Source organism: Bos javanicus, chromosome 22 (assembly GCF_032452875.1).
Source record: "Bos javanicus breed banteng chromosome 22, ARS-OSU_banteng_1.0, whole genome shotgun sequence".
In the NCBI taxonomy this organism is placed as follows: domain Eukaryota; kingdom Metazoa; phylum Chordata; class Mammalia; order Artiodactyla; family Bovidae; genus Bos; species Bos javanicus.
In genome coordinates, this window is record NC_083889.1 from 4,068,857 (window position 1) to 4,086,019 (window position 17,163).

At 40.4% G+C, this 17,163-nt stretch overlaps 1 protein-coding gene across 8 annotated transcripts in view; it reads left to right on the forward strand.

Moving 5' to 3' along the window:
• RBMS3 (RNA binding motif single stranded interacting protein 3) overlaps window positions 1-17,163 on the forward strand; it is an 809,718-nt gene that overhangs the window by 169,058 nt on the left and 623,497 nt on the right. The window lies entirely within an intron of this gene.

The following is a 17,163-nucleotide window of genomic DNA, read 5'->3' on the forward strand; positions in this document are numbered from 1 at the left end:
GGGACTTATATTTGAGGTCTGAGTCTAGCTTATTTGGGGGAATGGAATTTGTTTGCCTTTTGCTTTGAAAGAGAAGGGTTTCGAGCAGAGGGAAATAGGGGTGCTGGCTGATGTGCACAAATTGACCGGAAAGAGGAGGAGCAACCGTGGAGTTGGGTTCTCACACCTGTGGCTGATGAGTTCTCACACCGTGTGGTTAGTGGGATCTCACACCTGTGGCTGGTGGGACTTCACACGTTGTGGTTGGTGGGATCTCACACCTTGTGGCTAGAGGAACCATTGATGAATCTCATGAAAGAAACTGCTTTTTTTTTTTTGCTTTTTTTTTAAGAGAGGTATTAGTGATGGAAATCACAAAAACTCAGAAGTTGTAGATTTCAGGATGGTCACTTGCTAGTTGCAAAGCTTTTCTGGCCAGTTCTTGTTTGGTAAATATAAGTTCAGCTGGGACCAGGTAATTGGAAGATTAGAAGGCTAATCCTTTCGTATCCTTGAAAACATCTATTTCCGAGCCCACTAAATATATTTCTCACCAAGGCCAAGAACCGCAGTCACCAAGTAGGTTTCTATTTCCCAAGAAATATGGTAGCGATTAAATGCCCTTCCAAAATGTTTTCATTCATCTACTACCTACCAACACTTATGTTATTAACTCTCTTATTTCTGTGCAAACCAATTAAACATATTTAAGTTTATCCTCCAAATAATATGAATAATGGATAATGAATTAAGAATCATAGTCCTTAATTTCAGATTGCTGATTATTGTCAAAGTAGTATCAGTGCAGCTATTTGTTATTTGATTGTGCCTCAGCTGGGTATTTTTAAATTAGGGAAACTATTACTCAGTTTTTCTTTTGCTCTTTTGCAATGCTTTTATAAGAAGGTCGAGTGGATATTTATTTTGTAAATTTTCCAACCTCTAAAATATTGGAAGAGGAAAACAAGGCAGATAGTATTTATTTGCCTTTGTCCTGGTTTTGAAGATTGGGAACAAATACAAAACAACAGGAAATGGCAGATTAGACAAAACACAAATGCATAACATAATCATACATAATCAGTTGACAGGGCAGTTTGTAGATTAGGGAAGCGCCCCACCCCCCGACTCTGCCCCTGCTACTATCAACTGTCTTGATTTGTGAAAGAGGGAAAACAGAACATTGGAAAATAAATACTTATTTGAAAGCAGTTTTTTAAAAAAGAAAGATGCCAGGGCTAAGACATAAAAATATGTTAGGTTTTGGTCAATAAAATGTTCAAGTTGGGAATTGGTTGGTAAATCACTCAACAGTTTTTTTTACTTCTTGCTACTGTTAGAAAAAACTAAACTATTTTGAAAAGTAAGGTCATTGAAGATATGAAAAATGATACACTTTACATTAGAAGCTTCAGATGAAGAATCTCCTGGAATGGATACTGATGTGAAGAAGTAGACTGGCTATTATATTTGTGTGTGAATCTCATTCATAAAAACAGTGGTAGGTATTAAGGAAAGATTCTTTCCTACTGCTCTCTACCACTCACAGAGCTTGTGGAAGCACAGATGTCTGGGCCCCTGAGGTTGCAATTCACTAGTTCTGGGGTGGGGCCTGAGAATGTGAATTTCAGCAGTTTCCCTCCTGTTATCATGAGGCTGCTGGTTTTCTGAGAATCGCTTCTTGGGGGGAGGGGGGAAGCACAACCTGAAAGTTGAAAATTGTGTTTCGTTTGGTGAACTTGCTGAGGACTCAAGGCTGGGTGAGTGACAGCCTCTCAGGTAGCTCTGACAGACTGCTCCAAAGAGACAAGAGAGAAGCCAGTTATACCCACAGAGCTTTTGCAGCAAAACCCCAGTAGTCAGAACATCAAAAGATAACTGTTAATTAAAGAAAACTAGACATCTCAAGGTAACGAATTTAGTGTTTTTCTGTGTACAGGAAAAATGCAAGAATCTGGGCTCATGGAAATCACCCCTTGGATAGGCTTCTTAACTCAGGGTCAGTATTCTGCTCTTCTCCATCCTGAATCCCTTCAGTGTGAACAATCAGGGCGGCTACAGCAGCTGATGGCTTGGCGTCCAAACATTTACTGATATGGCAGACAACATTTTTCATCCACGTCTCTGTACAATAATATAAAGACCACTGACTATTCCTAAAGCAAGAAGTCTTGCTTAATACTTGAAGGCATTTCAGGTGGAACCCTGCGTATTAAAATCTGCTTGGCCACTTTGTGATCTTGTGGCAAATGGCTTACTGTCTTTGAGCCTCTGCCTCTTCTTATAAAAGAGTGCATTGAATATGATTATTTCTAGGTTCCCTGTCATACCAGGGGTGTGCTGCAGCTGCCTCTGAGTAGCGCACCTGAGCCAGTGGTTAAATATTCACAGATTCTGTACATGATTTGTTACAGTCTCAGTATCTTGAAATCAGCCGTGATGGGAGTATTCATATCACAGGAATCATCAAGGCCTATAAATGAGGACTTCTAAAATTCCTGATATATCGTTTTTAGAGAGCTGGTTTATGAACATACACCATATAATGATGTAGCATTCTACTATGGATTTCTGTATCAGTGTCCATTTCTGCAAAGAACATTGCCAGAAATGTATAAATGGGAAGTGTTGCCTAAAAGTCTGCATTGGCATGATTAACTCAGGAAGAGATGCAGTGGCACAAGAACATTATGTTTGAGGGAAAAAAAGATTTTTTTCATGTTTCTTCTGTGCATTTGAGAAACATAAAGAATACTAAGGGCACCAAGGGTACTGGTTGCTTGTTCGTAATGATTTTTTGCTGGCTAATAAGATCTGGCCTATACTACTGTTATTGTGAAAATGTTTGTGGGTTCTTTGGTTTACTAAAGTGGTCTGGACCTGGGGTTTATTGCTGAGATGTGCTTTCCTGGAGAATCTTAGAGAACTAATGTGACCAGGTAGGGTAATGTGGAGGAATTAGACATGTGCTGAGAGTTTGGCATTTCACTTCTGGCTGTGCCATCAGCTGGTACGTGGCCCTAGGCAAGTGACTCATTCCCCCTTACTTTTGACTTTCTTCATATATAAAATGGGGGCTGTAGTCATAGGGTCGCAAAGAATCAGACACTACTGAGCGACTAAGCACATACACACAAAATTTATGCAGATTTTCTTCAGAATGTTTTAAAAGTGTGAAACCCTTTAAAATATTTTTTAATTGTATTTGTATCCTTTGGCTGCTGTAATAAATTACCACAAACTAGGTGACCTAACGTATCAGAAATTTATTCTCTCATGGTTGTTGTGGCCAGATTTCCAAAATCAAGGGCCATGCTCCCTCCAGAGGCTCTAGAAGAAAATCTTCCCTCGCCTTTTCCAGTTTTGGGTGGCCACTGGCATTCTTTGGGTTCCGGCCACATACCTCTCTGTCTGATCTGTCTTCATGTTACCTTCAGCTCTGTGTACTTAATCTCCCTATGCTTCTCTCATATAAGGACACTTTTGTTGTAATTTCAAGCACACTGAAATAATCCAGGATAATTTCATGTGATGAGCCTACTTACGTCTGTAAGACCCTTTTTCCAAATAAGGTACTATTCAAAAGTTCTGATGATTAAGATATGGACATACCTTTTTGGGCAATGGCACCCCACTCCAGTACTCTTGCCTGGAAAATCCCATGGACGGAGGAGCCTGGTAGGCTGCAGTCCATGGGGTCGCTAGGAGTCGGACACGACTGAGCGACTTCACTTTCACTTTTCACTTTCATGCATTGGAGAAGGAAATGGCAACCCACTCCAGTGTTCTTGCCTGGAGAATCCCAGGGACGGGGGAGCCTGGTGGGCTGATGTCTATGGGGTCACACAGAGTCGGACATGACTGAAGTGACTTAGCAGCAGCAGCATACCTTTTTGGAGGTGAACTTTAGCCCAGTACAGTCTGCCTTCTGGATGCCCAACTTTATGTCTGTCCTGTGTGCAAAATATATTCATCCTACCCTAACATTTCCCAAAGTCTCAAACCCATCCAAACGTCATCAGTTCAAAGGTCCCAAATCTCATCTAGATCATCTAAATCAGCAACAGGCGAAAACCCTGGGGCAAAATTCCTTTGCATCTATGAATCAGTGGAACAAGACATCAGCAGGGCTCCTGCTTCCAAAATGCAGGGGTGGGACAGGCATATGATAATAGTTACAGACATTCCTATTCCAAAAGGAAGAAAATGGAACAGATATAGAAAGGAGTTCCCTGTCCTGATGATTTTAAGAATTTGGCCAGGCAGAATCCCCATCCCTAGAGGCTCAGATGGTAAATGTGGGTTTAATTCCTGGGTTGGGAAGATCTCCTGGAGGAGGGCATGGCAACCCACTCCAGTATTCTTGCCTGGACAAGCCCATGGACAGAGGAGCATGGAGAGCTGCAGTCTGTGGGGTGGCAAAGAGTCAGACACCACTGAACAACATAGCACAGCACATATATAAAATAATGAGTTTGTACTAAGCTTTTTAAACTTATTTTTTAACTTTTTATTTTCTATTGGAGTAGAGCCAGTTAACAATGCTGTGATAGTTTCAGGTGTAGAGCAAGGGATCAGCCATAGATACACATGCATCCATTCTCTCCTAAACTCCCGTCCCCCCCCAGGCTGCCACATAACACTGAGCAGAGTTCCCTCTGCTATTGTTGGTTATCCGTTTAGAATACAGCAACGTGTACATGTCCATCCCCAGCTCCCTAACTATCCCTTTCCCTCATCCTTCCCCCTGGCAACCGTAAGTTCCTTCTCTAAGTCTGCTAGTGTGTTTCTGTTTCGTAAGTATGTTCGTTTGTATCATTTCTTTTTAGATTCCACATATAAGGGATGTCATACGATATTTCTCTTTCTCTGCCTGACTTACTTGACATGACAATCTCTACGCCCATCAGTATTGCTGCAAATGGCATTATTTCATTCTTTTTAATGGTATACATGATAATCTTTTATTTATTTATTTTTTAGTTTAAAAGTCTGATAGTTCATTGAGGCTCTCATTAGTTAGCAGTAAAACCCACCCTGGCCACCTTTCACCAGTCCCCTTTTGCAGTGTTGGCAGAGCCCCCGCCTGAACTGGTTCATCTGCCTGAGTAGGACCTGAGGGCTGGAGATGCCTTTGCTAGACACCCTCAGGGCATTTGATAGAGACCCTCGAGAGACTGGTTTCCTCTCCCGCAGTGGCGATTTCTAACAATGCGCATCACTATTTTAAATTAGCATTCTTCTAAAAAAAATTATTTTGCATATTTTGCATTCGTAATACTCATCCAACACTTTAAGATAATTTCACCTACAAAATAGATAATATTGGTAGGTTTCCATGAGCTTGTCATCAGGATCAGTTTTTCATGGTTATTCCTATGAAATTACCAGAACTTGCAGAGTTACTGTTTCTTTATATTAGAGGAAATGCAATATTTGCTAATATCCAGAGCAATAAAATAATAGAAAACAGAGATATATTAAAAAGGCATAAATATATCAAATTATCTGGCATTAGAATATAATATCCATATGAATGCTAATGAACAGCAAGAAAATGATATTACAGGAAAGAAATTGCATTATTTCTCAATGTATAATCTGAAAGCAAATTCTTATTAAGGGATTCCATTCGCATTTATCTTCAAAGCTGCTATGGTTGGATCACAAGTAAAGTCAAAGGAAAGAAAGCATAGACATGAAGAATGGCTTTACTGTATGGAAAATCTCTTTAGTTATATCTGGATTCCGTATATATGCGTTAGAATATAACATTTATCTTTCTCTTTCTGACTTACTTCACTCTGTATAATAGGTTCTGGTATTTTGGATGAATGCATGGCTGTGTGCCTTGTAGGAAATACTAGAATTAAAGACCTTGTAATGTCTTTATCTTGAGAAAACTCAAGGAACTTTGTCTTTTCAATCATGAAATATTCACAGAGGACCTATGTTGCAGTGAAGGCTCAGTGGTGAGTACATCATTCAGACAAAGGTGTTGCTTTAGCAGAGATTATATTTTAATGCGGAAAATGGAAACCAATGAAATGATTGTATGATTTGATATAAAATTGCAACTATAAGTGCAAAAAAAGAGAAAGGAATGTGGAAATAAGAGGATTTGTAACATGGGATGAGGCATTGTTAGGGCAATGGGCAAAGGATCCTTTGAGCTAAGATCAGAAGGAGTAGGAATAGCTATAAGTAAATGAGGAAGGCAGGAAAGAACATTCTAGGCAAAAGCAACTCTGTGCAGAACCAATGGCTAGAGAAAACATGGTGGTTTTAGCAGAGAGAGGGGGTGGAAACTGGGACAACATGACCTGGAAGAATGGAGGGCTAAGGTGATCCCTTTCTATGTCATGTTAGGAGCTTTGTTTCAATTAAGGAAATCATTGAATTGTCACAAACAGGAAGGTGATAGAGTCAGATTTTTTATTCAAAAAGATGATTCTGACTGCAGAATAGAAAGGGCCCTCTGAGGTCAAGGAACAGAACAGGATAGTTCAAGAGTGAGCTGGAATACAGTCAGCTGGAATTACAGTCAGAGAAGAGGGTGTAAGGATAAATATTTGTGGTGGGAAAACAATTGTATGTAGTGAAAGATGTCTTTTTTACATGCATTTATTGTTCCATTAAAAAATGAGGACTTGAGAGACAATTAATCAAGTGAACTCCAAAAGAAACAGCAGAGTAGCACAGAGAGGACCCAGGCTGGCTGATGTTCAGCTAATTTCTTGTTCTTACCTTATCAGGAATGGGTTATCAGTATACCGTTAAATATTTAGTGGCTGCAGTATTTAAAGGACTTAAAGCAAATATAGTGAAAACTGAAAATCCAATTGATTCTGCAATTATATTCATGGGATGGGTTATCAGTTGGATACTCTAGGTGGAATACTTGGGTTATGCACCATTTATGCATAGATCAAAGGGGGGATATGGAAATGAAGGAAAATAAATTTGGCTTGATAAAAAGAGAGCATTACAGCTTTTTTTTTAACCAAGTAAAATGGTGGTGTGATGATTTTTCACGTATTAAACTCTATTTCCTACCTCAAAGAAACTGGTCACTTCTACAACATGATTCTTAACATCCCCTTGAAACACACTGAAATTACTCTTGGGACTTCCCTGGTAGTCCAGTGATTTGCGCATACACCTTCCAATGTGAGGGATGGGGGATTCGATCCCCAGTCCAGGAACTAAGATCCCACATACCAGGGGCAACTGAGCCCGTGCTGCAAGTACTGAGCCTATGTACTCTGGAGCCTGCACCTTGTATCGAAGACCCAGTGCAGCCCAAAAAAAATCACTCTTGAGAAATAAAGCCACATATTTAACATAATGGACAGAATTTTAAATGAAAAGTAAAATCATTAATGTGTTTATGTTTTCTGCATCTACCTTTTATCTAACCATTCTCATCCCTTATACATTTTAATTAACACAATGCTTTCAGAAAGCCCCAGCCAGATTGCCCTCACTTGCAAGTGTTTAATCTGGAATTAAGGCCGGCATCAGGCAGGACAGTGGACTGCTCTCACGTGAAGCAGAGGGAAGGGAAGGGAATGCAGCGGAACTCGGGGGCAGGTGCACATGCACTCCCAGTCACCTCCGAGGACCGGGAAGCCAGCTGCCCCACCCTTCATTCTCCTGGGTAAATGCTTCCCTTGTTCAAGCTCTGACATCCTAGCATTGCGCCCTTGAGAAGGAAGCTGTAAACGTCACTTTAACATTTAACAAGAGAGGAGAAACTCCCGCAGTGGAAAGCCAGGGGGACGAGGGAGGAGTATGTGAGCCCAAGCTCATCTCCCTGATATTGACCCAACCCTGTTGGATGTCTGGTTAAGTTGTGAACACGGAATAGTAAGAGGAAACTCAGGTGCCACCGGGGCTCTGAGTGCAGGGTCCATGATGTGTGGTGTCAGGCAGTTTTGACAAATGCGCTGACACAATCAAACCTTTTATTAATTTAAAAGTAACCTTGTCACAGGAATATGTCAAACTCTTCAGATACAACTAAAGGAAAACAAGTCACCATACACTCCAAAGAAGCTGAATAAATAAGAAAAAAGGTGACTGGAACTTTTTTTTTTTTTTTAGTTCTTTCTTCCCATGTCAATGAAGATTTAAAAATTCCTTCTAATAAAACTTAAGGAAATTTATGAGTAGTTTTCTCCTGAAAGTCAGACTCCAGTGACACAGCTGCTTTCGCGGTGTAATGTATCTTTGCGGTGGCAGGTGTGAGGAGGAGGTGGGTTTGAGGCTCTTTGACCCCTGCCTTTGTGTAATTTAAATGAGAGAATGCTTCTAAAGCAAAAACTGAGTGCCTGCATTCCCTGAGTCAGCATAGATTTGATACCTCAGCTTTAGGCAGAGTTATAGCTGCCAAGTATGTATTAGAAACTACAAATTAGTATTTGGTTTGTGATGAATAAATAATTATCATTAATATTACAGTGTTATATTTACAGGGATTATTAACATTTATTGTGTATTACATACCATGTAATAAAAAAATAAAAGTTTTTTATTATCTTATTTAATGCTCAGAACAACCCTGTATAGACTGGGAATGATAGTTACTGAATCATAGTTGGATATACTGAGGCTCTGACATATTAAGAGGCTTGTCCAAGTCTATACAGCCACCAGGATTCCAGCTCTGACTTCAAAGCCCTTGCTCATAAGCAATAAAACATTCATTTAATGAAGAGAAGATGGGCTTCCCTGGTGCCTCAGCAGTAAAGAGTCTACCTGCAATGTAGGAGGTGCAGGACACACAAGTTTGATCCCTGGGTCAAGGAGATCCCTCAGGAATGAAATGGCAACCCACTCCAGTATTCTTGCCAGGAAAATACCATGGACGAAGGATCCTGGCAGGCGACAGTCCATGGCGTTGCGAAGAGCTGGACATGACTGGAGCGACGGAGCACACACACAATGAAGAGAAAGGTAGCCTAAATCCTGAGCTCTCAAATCCATGGCTGCCCAGGGGAATCCTTGAAGAGCTTTAAAAAATACAGATGTCTGGATCTTCACCACCCCGTTAGCTAGTTTGGGGTCAGCTTACACACTGACATTTCTTAAAAGGCTGCCTCGATGTTGCTGTTTACTCACCAAGATGTGTGCGACTCTTTGCAACCCCATGGACTATGCCCTACCAGGCTCCTCTGTCCATGGAATGTCCTGGCAAGAATACTGGAGTGGGTTGCCATTTCCTTCTCCAGGGGATCTTCCCGACCCAGGGATTGGATCGGACCCATGTTTCCTGCATTGGCAGGTGAATTCTTTACCCACTGAGCCACCTGGGAAGCCAAAAGCCTTTTAGGAAATTTTGTATGTAGCAAAGTTTGAGAATCTCCTTGTGGACACAGTGGGGGAAGGAGACGGTAGAATGACCTAAGAGCGTAGCACTGACATATACACACTCCCATGTGTAAACCAGACAGCTAGTGGGGAGCTGCTGCAGAGCACAGGATATACACACTCCCGTGTGTAAACCAGACAGCTAGTGGGGAGCTGCTGCAGAGCACAGGGAGCTCAGCTCGGTGCTCTATGGTGACCTTAGAGGAGTGGGAAGGGGGCGGTGGTGGGAGAGAGGTTCAAGAGGAAGTGTATATATACCTATGGCTGATTCACTTTGTAGTACAGCAGGAACTAATACACAATGTAAAACAATTATCCCCCAGTAAAAAGAAAAATACTGTTAGAGAAAAAAACAAAGCAAAACAAAAAAACTTTGAGTATCTCTGAAGTAAATAATGCCACACCAACCAGAAAGCACAAGTTAATCATCTGCTTTAACTCTTTCAGAGACTCTAGAATTTTCATAAGATTTACCAGTTTGCTTTCAATGATTCAAGAGACTTAAATTCGATTAAGATAGTTATGGGGGATAAATTGGATTTTCTGATCACAAAATGGGATTTTTAAATTAGGCCCATGAAAAATTAAGGTTTTAAAGTGGTACCTCAAAGTTCGTTAAAGAATAATAACTTTCGTAAGTCAAGCATTTCTTCAATATTTCAGTTTTTAACCTTTTCATTTAATTGATGATTAAGCAAGCAGTCCTTCATATTTTGACTCCTCTTATTAAACTTCTCTACATGTGCACTTTTTCCTTGCTGACCCAAAAATAATGCTAGCATCTTCTAACATTTTGGGGATATCCTGGAAATTATTCTTCCACTGACTCAAGATTTCCATGATTTACTTATGTTTAAATTGCAGATAGCTAATGATACTTTTTATCTCATTTATCTACAGATAGAGGAAAAAATGAAACCACTGAGAGCACTAGGTAACAGGTTACTGTGTTGGTTGTGGCACAAAAAAGCTGGATGTGCCAAGTCAAGTTTTAGAGATCTGGGAGAAGTGGAATTCCAGGCAGATATTTTGCTAAGTGCTTGAAAGTTTGATGACTTGGAATTCAAGGGCAGGACTCTGGCAGGTTCAGATGGCATCTTGGTTTTCAATTTGCCCAATGATCTCCTAATTACTAAATGCAGCTGGCTCTTTTTAGAACTTACTTTATTCAATCTCTCTGTTACTTGATCCTGTTGACTTTGCCTTTCTTCTAGAAACTTATTTTCTCCTTGGCTGGCATATCCTAATTCCTGGGTCTCCTCCTGGGATTTTGTCTTCTGGCTTCACTATCTGCCTCTTGAATATTTTTGGTGTTTTAAGAATTTAGACCCCCTCTCTTCTCACTCAGTAAACTTTCTGGTCTCCTCTACTTAAATAATTTTAGCTATTCTGATATTCTGAAAGAGATGGGAATACCAGACCACCTGACCTGCCTCTTGAGAAATCTGTATGCAGGCCAGGAACCAACAGTTAGAACTGGACATGGAACAACAGACTGGTTCCAAATAGGAAAAGGAGTACGTCAAGGTTGTATATTGTCACCCTGCTTATTTAACTTATATGCAGAGTACATCATGAGAAACGCTGGGCTGGATGAAGCACAAGGTGAAATCAAGATTGCCGGGAGAAATATCAGTAACCTCAGATATGCAGACAACACCACCCTTAGGGCAGAAAATGAAGAAAATCTAAAGGAGCCTCTAGATGAAAGTGAAAGAGAAGAGTGAAAAAGTTGGCTTAAAACTCAACATTCAGAAAACTAAGATCATGGCATCTGGTCCCATCACTTCATGGCAAATAGATGGGAAAAAATGGAAACAGTGACAGACTTTATTTTGTGGGGCTCCAAAATCACTTCACATGGTGATTGCAGCCGTGAAGTTAAAAGATGCCTACTCCTTGGAAAGAAAGTTATGACCAACCTAGACAGCATATTAAAAAGCAGAGACATTACTTTGCCAACAAAGGTCCGTCTAGTCAAACCTATGGTTTTTTCAGTAGTCATGTATGGATGTGAGAGTTGAACTATAAAGAAAGCTGATCACCAAAGAATTGATGCGTTTGAACTGTGGTGTTGGAGAAGACTCTTGAGAGTTCTTGGACTGCAGGGAGATCCAAACAGTCCATCCTAAAGAGATCAGTCCTGAATGTTCATTGGAAGGACTGATGTTGAAGCTGAAACTCCAATACTTTGGCCACCTGATGCAAAGAGCTGACTCATTGGAAAAGACCCTGAGGCTGGGAAAGATTGAAGGTAGGAGAAGAAGGGGATGACAGAGGATAAAATGGTTGGATGGCATCACCGATTCAATGGACATAAGTTTGGGTAAACTCCGGAAGTTGGTGGTGGACAGGGAGGCCTGGCTTGCTGCAGTCCATGGGGTCACGAAGAGTCAGACACAACTGAGTGACTGAACTGACTAATGATTGTTACGTTTATATCTCCAGCCTATAAAAATATGCTTCTCATTATTCTTTGTATAATTCCAATTTCGTATCCCTAGAGATATCAAAGTCATTGTCCAAAAAGAGTTATTTCTAAACTTTTTCCTTCAATGTTCTCTTTCTCTGTGAATGACACCATCATCCATCTGGTTATGCAAATAAATAATCTTGGGATCAGTCCTTTTTCCAACCTAGAAATTGTTTCCAAGATAAATAGGTTTCAACTGCTGGTCTCTTTTGTTTCATTATTGCCATGGTTTATTTTGGGGCTTCCCTGGTGGCTGAAATGGTAACGAATCCACCCACAATGCAGGAGACACAAAGAGGCAATTTCAATCCCTGAGTTGGGAAGATGCCATGGAGAAGGAAAGTGGCCACCTACTCCTATATTCTTGCCCAAGGAATCCCATGGACAGAGGATCCTGGTGCGTACAGTCCATGAGGTTGTAAGACTGGGATGCAACTGAGCCACTGAAGCATCACTACCACCATACTTTATTTGCTCATTAATTCCAAAATATTCATGGAGTGTTATCCATATGCCAGGGCTTCCCATGTGGCTTAGTGGTAAAGGATCTGCTTGCCAGTACAGGAGATGCAAATGACACAGGTTCGAGCCTTAGGTCGGGAAGATCCCCAGGAGTAAGAAATGGCAAACGACTCCATTATTCTTGCCTGGAGAATGCCATGGACAGAGGAGCCTGGTGGGCTATAGTCCATGGGGTTGCAAAGAGTCAGACATGACTGAGCTACTGAGCACAGTACATATCTATATGCCAAGCACTGCAGATACCCAGAGAACTGACCAGTCTCTACACAGAACTTGCATTCTAAAGGTGAGAGCTCATACATGAATGAATGAATAAAGGAGGAATCATCAGAATATGGCATGAAGATGAGGTTGAAATACCATGAAAAGGAGGTCACAAGTAATGACAAGGAGGTTACTATGAACTGAGGAATCTCTTTGAGATGTCAGTTTGAAGAAGGAACCAGGCATATGAGATTCAGGAAAAGAGCACAACAGATAAATATGAGACCTGGTACAAAACCCCAAAGGTGGAGATGAGCTCTGTGTTTTTGAGTAACATAAAGAACGTTGGGATTTCAGAAGAATAGTGAATGGAGGAGATGGGGATGGTAAAAGATGAAGTTAAAAAAAAAAGTATCCAAGGGCCAAATCAAGAGAGTTTTATAAGTCAGAATACAGGGGCTGGGTTTTACCCACATGTATTTATTATTCTTAGGAAATATATTTTGACAACTCTGTAAAGAGTGAATTTTAGGCATTTCAACTTAAAAAAATGCATAACATGGGAGTTGTGAGTTAAGATTTATTTGGAGCAAAATGAGAACTATAGCCTGAGAGACAGCATTTCAGATACCTCTGAGAGACTGCTGCAGAAGGTTAGAAGTTCCCGCAGTAGAGATGTGATTTTGGTGAAGGAAGAGTGCATGCAGTCAGGCACACACATGTATGTGTGTATGTGTGTATATATATATATATATATATTTTTTTTTTTCAGAAGGGTATTGCCAGTCATGAGGAGTTAGTCATCAGCATGAAGGATTTTAGTGTTTTACTAGATACAAGAAGATGCAAAAATAGGGCTCATAAAATCTTCTCCTGAAAGATATCTAAATAGCTGAAGATCTGTCTTGGCAAATTTTCCCTGAGTACACAGTGCCTCATTTCTGCTCTCTACTCTGAACTCCTTTCAGGAGGGTATTGAAAGCCAGCAGCTGCAGCAACACATGATTTAATCCTCGGAGAGTTAGATGGCAAGCGCCAGTTTGTAGTTCATAGGGAGTATGAGAGAAGAAGCATTCAGTGAGCAAGGATCTACCGTGGGGTTCCATTAAGGAGATGGCGATTGCTTGGATTAGGATCCTAATGGTGGAGGAGGTTAGGTGGGATGGATTCACAGTATATTTTGGAGAGAGTTTTGATAGAAGTTACAGATAAACAGTACATGGCAGGAGAGTTCAGGGAAAGAGAAATTAGGAATCATTCTTAGGTTTTGACTTTAGCATCCAGATAAAGAGTCACTTAATAAAATGGGGAAGATTGTGGAAGTTATGGTTTTGAGTGCAGAGAAATCAAGTGTTCTTCTTAGTTTTTTTTGATTCTTAGTGTTTTTTTATTTTTGAGATGTTACGAGACATCTAAAATGAGATCCAGGGACTGCCCTAATGGTGCAGTGGTTAAGACTCCATGCTTCCAATGCAAGGAGCACAGGTTCTTCTCAGTTCCCTCAGGTCGAGGAACTAAGAGCCCAGGTGCCTTGTGGCGTGGGCCCCCCACCCCCACCCTGGCCCAAAAAGAAGAAACTAAAATGAGATAAGAAGTTCAAGTTCATAGCTTAGTGTATGACTACATGTCAAAGCAGAGGTTGGAGTAAAAGATAGAGACTATAAGTAATAAGCATTTTAAGTAGCATTTAAACCATTATACTGAAAACAACATAATGCCTAAATATGTTAGATGGAATCACTCTAAGTATTTTACATGTGAGTGCTTCATATCACCAGTGTTAATTCACTTGTACTTTGTGATAAACCCCACTTTATACGTAAAGAACAATATGACACAGAAAATTTAAGTGACTTTCCTGAGTTTACCCAGGTAATAACTTGCAAGTCCAAGGTTTGTTTATTTATTTGTTTATTTTAAGTCCAGGGTTTAAAATAAGGAGTCTGGGGACTTTGTGGAGGTCCAATGGTTAGAATTCCACGCTTCTAATGCAGGGGGTGTGGGTTCTGTCCCTAGTCAGGAAACTAAGATCCCACATGTCTGCCACATGGTCTGCCAAAAAAAAAATAAATAAATAAAAAGGGGAAAAAAATGAAGACTCTGGTTTGAATCTCCTTTCTTAACTCTGATTCATATTATAGGGTGTGTACATAGCATGGAAAGAAAAGTGGTCCTAAACTCAACATTGTGAGAGGAGGAGCAGCCAAGAAAGGAGTCCATAAAGGAAGCAGTGAGATAGAGGAAGCCGGAAACCCAGGAGCGAGTGATGAGACAGGAGCTGAGAGGAGACTGCATCTCCAGCAGGCAGAATGATCAGACCCACGGAATACCATTGAAACGTTAAGGAATGTATAAGTAAAGGAGTTATGTTTGACCTTGGCATTGCCAAGGTCATTTGCAAGATTGGCCAGGACAGTGTTTATAGGGAGTAAAAGCTAAAAGCCATTTGGTGGGCCTTTCTTCAGGGTCATCACTTGATAATCCTTTCAGGTGGAAATGCCCATCTTTCCTTTGTGCCCACACTAGAACCTGTCATTTTCCCCACCGATCTCCTGGTTATTCTCTTTCTCTGTCTCTCGCACTCCCACCCTCGGCCGTCCCCCTTTCTCTCTCTCTTTTAACTCTGTCTTTGTTGCTACTTTTGTCTCTTTCTCAATTTCCTCTCCCACTTTCTCTAACTGTGAGCTTTGGAAGACAGTATATTAATCTTGTTCACTTTTGTACTCCTGGTGCATAGCAAGAGTTCCCAGTATTTAAGTCATAACTGATCAATATTTATTGATCGAATAAAGCCTGAATTCATCAGTAATGTAAAAATGATTTTATTGGATTTAATCATAAAACTTGTTTCAGGGTGGACTTTGTGCTTGCAGTAGGAGATACTGGAGCACTGTTTTATCTTAAAAACTGCATTTAAAGTTGTAATACTGGAATGAATAAAACTGGATATGAAGGTTTTTTTCTTCTCCCTGTAGATTCCAAGGAGGTTTCTGGAAGGCAGCCTTAGGATAACCTGAGACACATGTATTTAAAGAACCAATTAAGGATCAATATTTTGATTATTCACTCAGTATTGCTATTGAGACAGGAAATAACTATTTACTCTGGCCTGAGCTATCAGATCTCTCCTGTCAGATAGATCACAGCATGCCAACTGACTGATAATTCCATAGTAAATGCAGGGTAATTTAGGCTCAGAGAATGGTGTTTGCTGATAATTTTTGGCTCTGGAATTTTCCCACAGATTGATCTTTACAACTAGTGACTTCTGAGGCCACAATATTACAGACTATTAATGAAAAAAAAAAGCATAAAGCATATCTGTGTATTTGTCATATTAAAGACAGCTTTTAATCTGAAAATTGGCGGGAGAGTGATTGATGTACATTATTTAATCATATGATTACAAATAAGTTATAATGACAATTCATTCTTTTTTTATTATAGTTCATTTATTATATATTGAAGTCTGGCTTGGGGAATTTTGAGCATTACTTTACCAGCGTGTGAGATGAGTGCAATTGTGCGGTAGTTTGAGCATTCTTTGGCATTGCCTTTCTTTGGCATTGGAATGAAAACTGACCTTTTCCAGTCCTGTGACCACAGCTGAGTTTTCCAAATTTGCTGGCATACTGGAATTCCATCACCTCCACTAGCTCTGTTCGTAGTGATGCTTCCTAAGGCTCATTTGATTTTGCCTTCCAGGATGTCTGGCTCTAGGTGAGTGATCACACCATCGTGATTATCTGGGTCATGAAGATCTTTTTTTGTATAGTCCCTCTGTGTATTCTTCCCACTTCTTCTTAATATCTTTTGCTTCTGTTCAGTCCATACAGTTTCTGTGCTTTATTGAGCCCATCTTTACATGAAATGTTCCCTTGGTATCTCTAATTTTCTTGAAGAGATCTCTAGTCTTTCCCATTCTACTGTTTTCCTCTATTTCTTTATATTCATCACTAGGAAGGTTTTCTTATCTCTCCTTTGAAACTCTGCATTCAAATGGGTATATCTTTCCTTTTCTCCCTTGCTTTTCACTTCTCTTCTTTTCACAGCTATTTGTAAGGCCTCCTCAGACAGCCATTTCGCGTTTTTGCATTTCTTTTTCTTGGGGATGGTCTTGATCCCTGTCTCCTGTACAATGTTATGAACCTCCATCCATAGTTCTTCAGGCACTCTTGTCTATCAGATCTAGTCCCTTAAATCTAATTCTCACTCCCACTGTATAATCGTAAGGAATTTGATTTAGGTCATACCTGAATGGTCTAGTGGTTTTCCCTACTTTCTTCAATTTAAGTTTGAATTTGGCAATAAGGAGTTCATGATCTGAGCCACAGTCAGCTCCCGGTCTTGTTTTTACTGACTGTGTAGAGCTTGGACTGCAAGGGGATCCAACCAATCATTCCTAAAGGAGATCAATCCTGAGTGTTCATTGGAAGGACTGATGGTGAAGCTGAAACTCCAGTACTTTGGCCACCTGATGCTAAGAACTGACTCATTTGAAAAGACCCTGATGCTAGGAAAGATTGAAGGCAGAACGAGAAGGGGATGGCAGAAGATGGGATGGTTGGATGGCATCACCGATTCAATGGACATGGGTTTGGGTAAACTCCAGG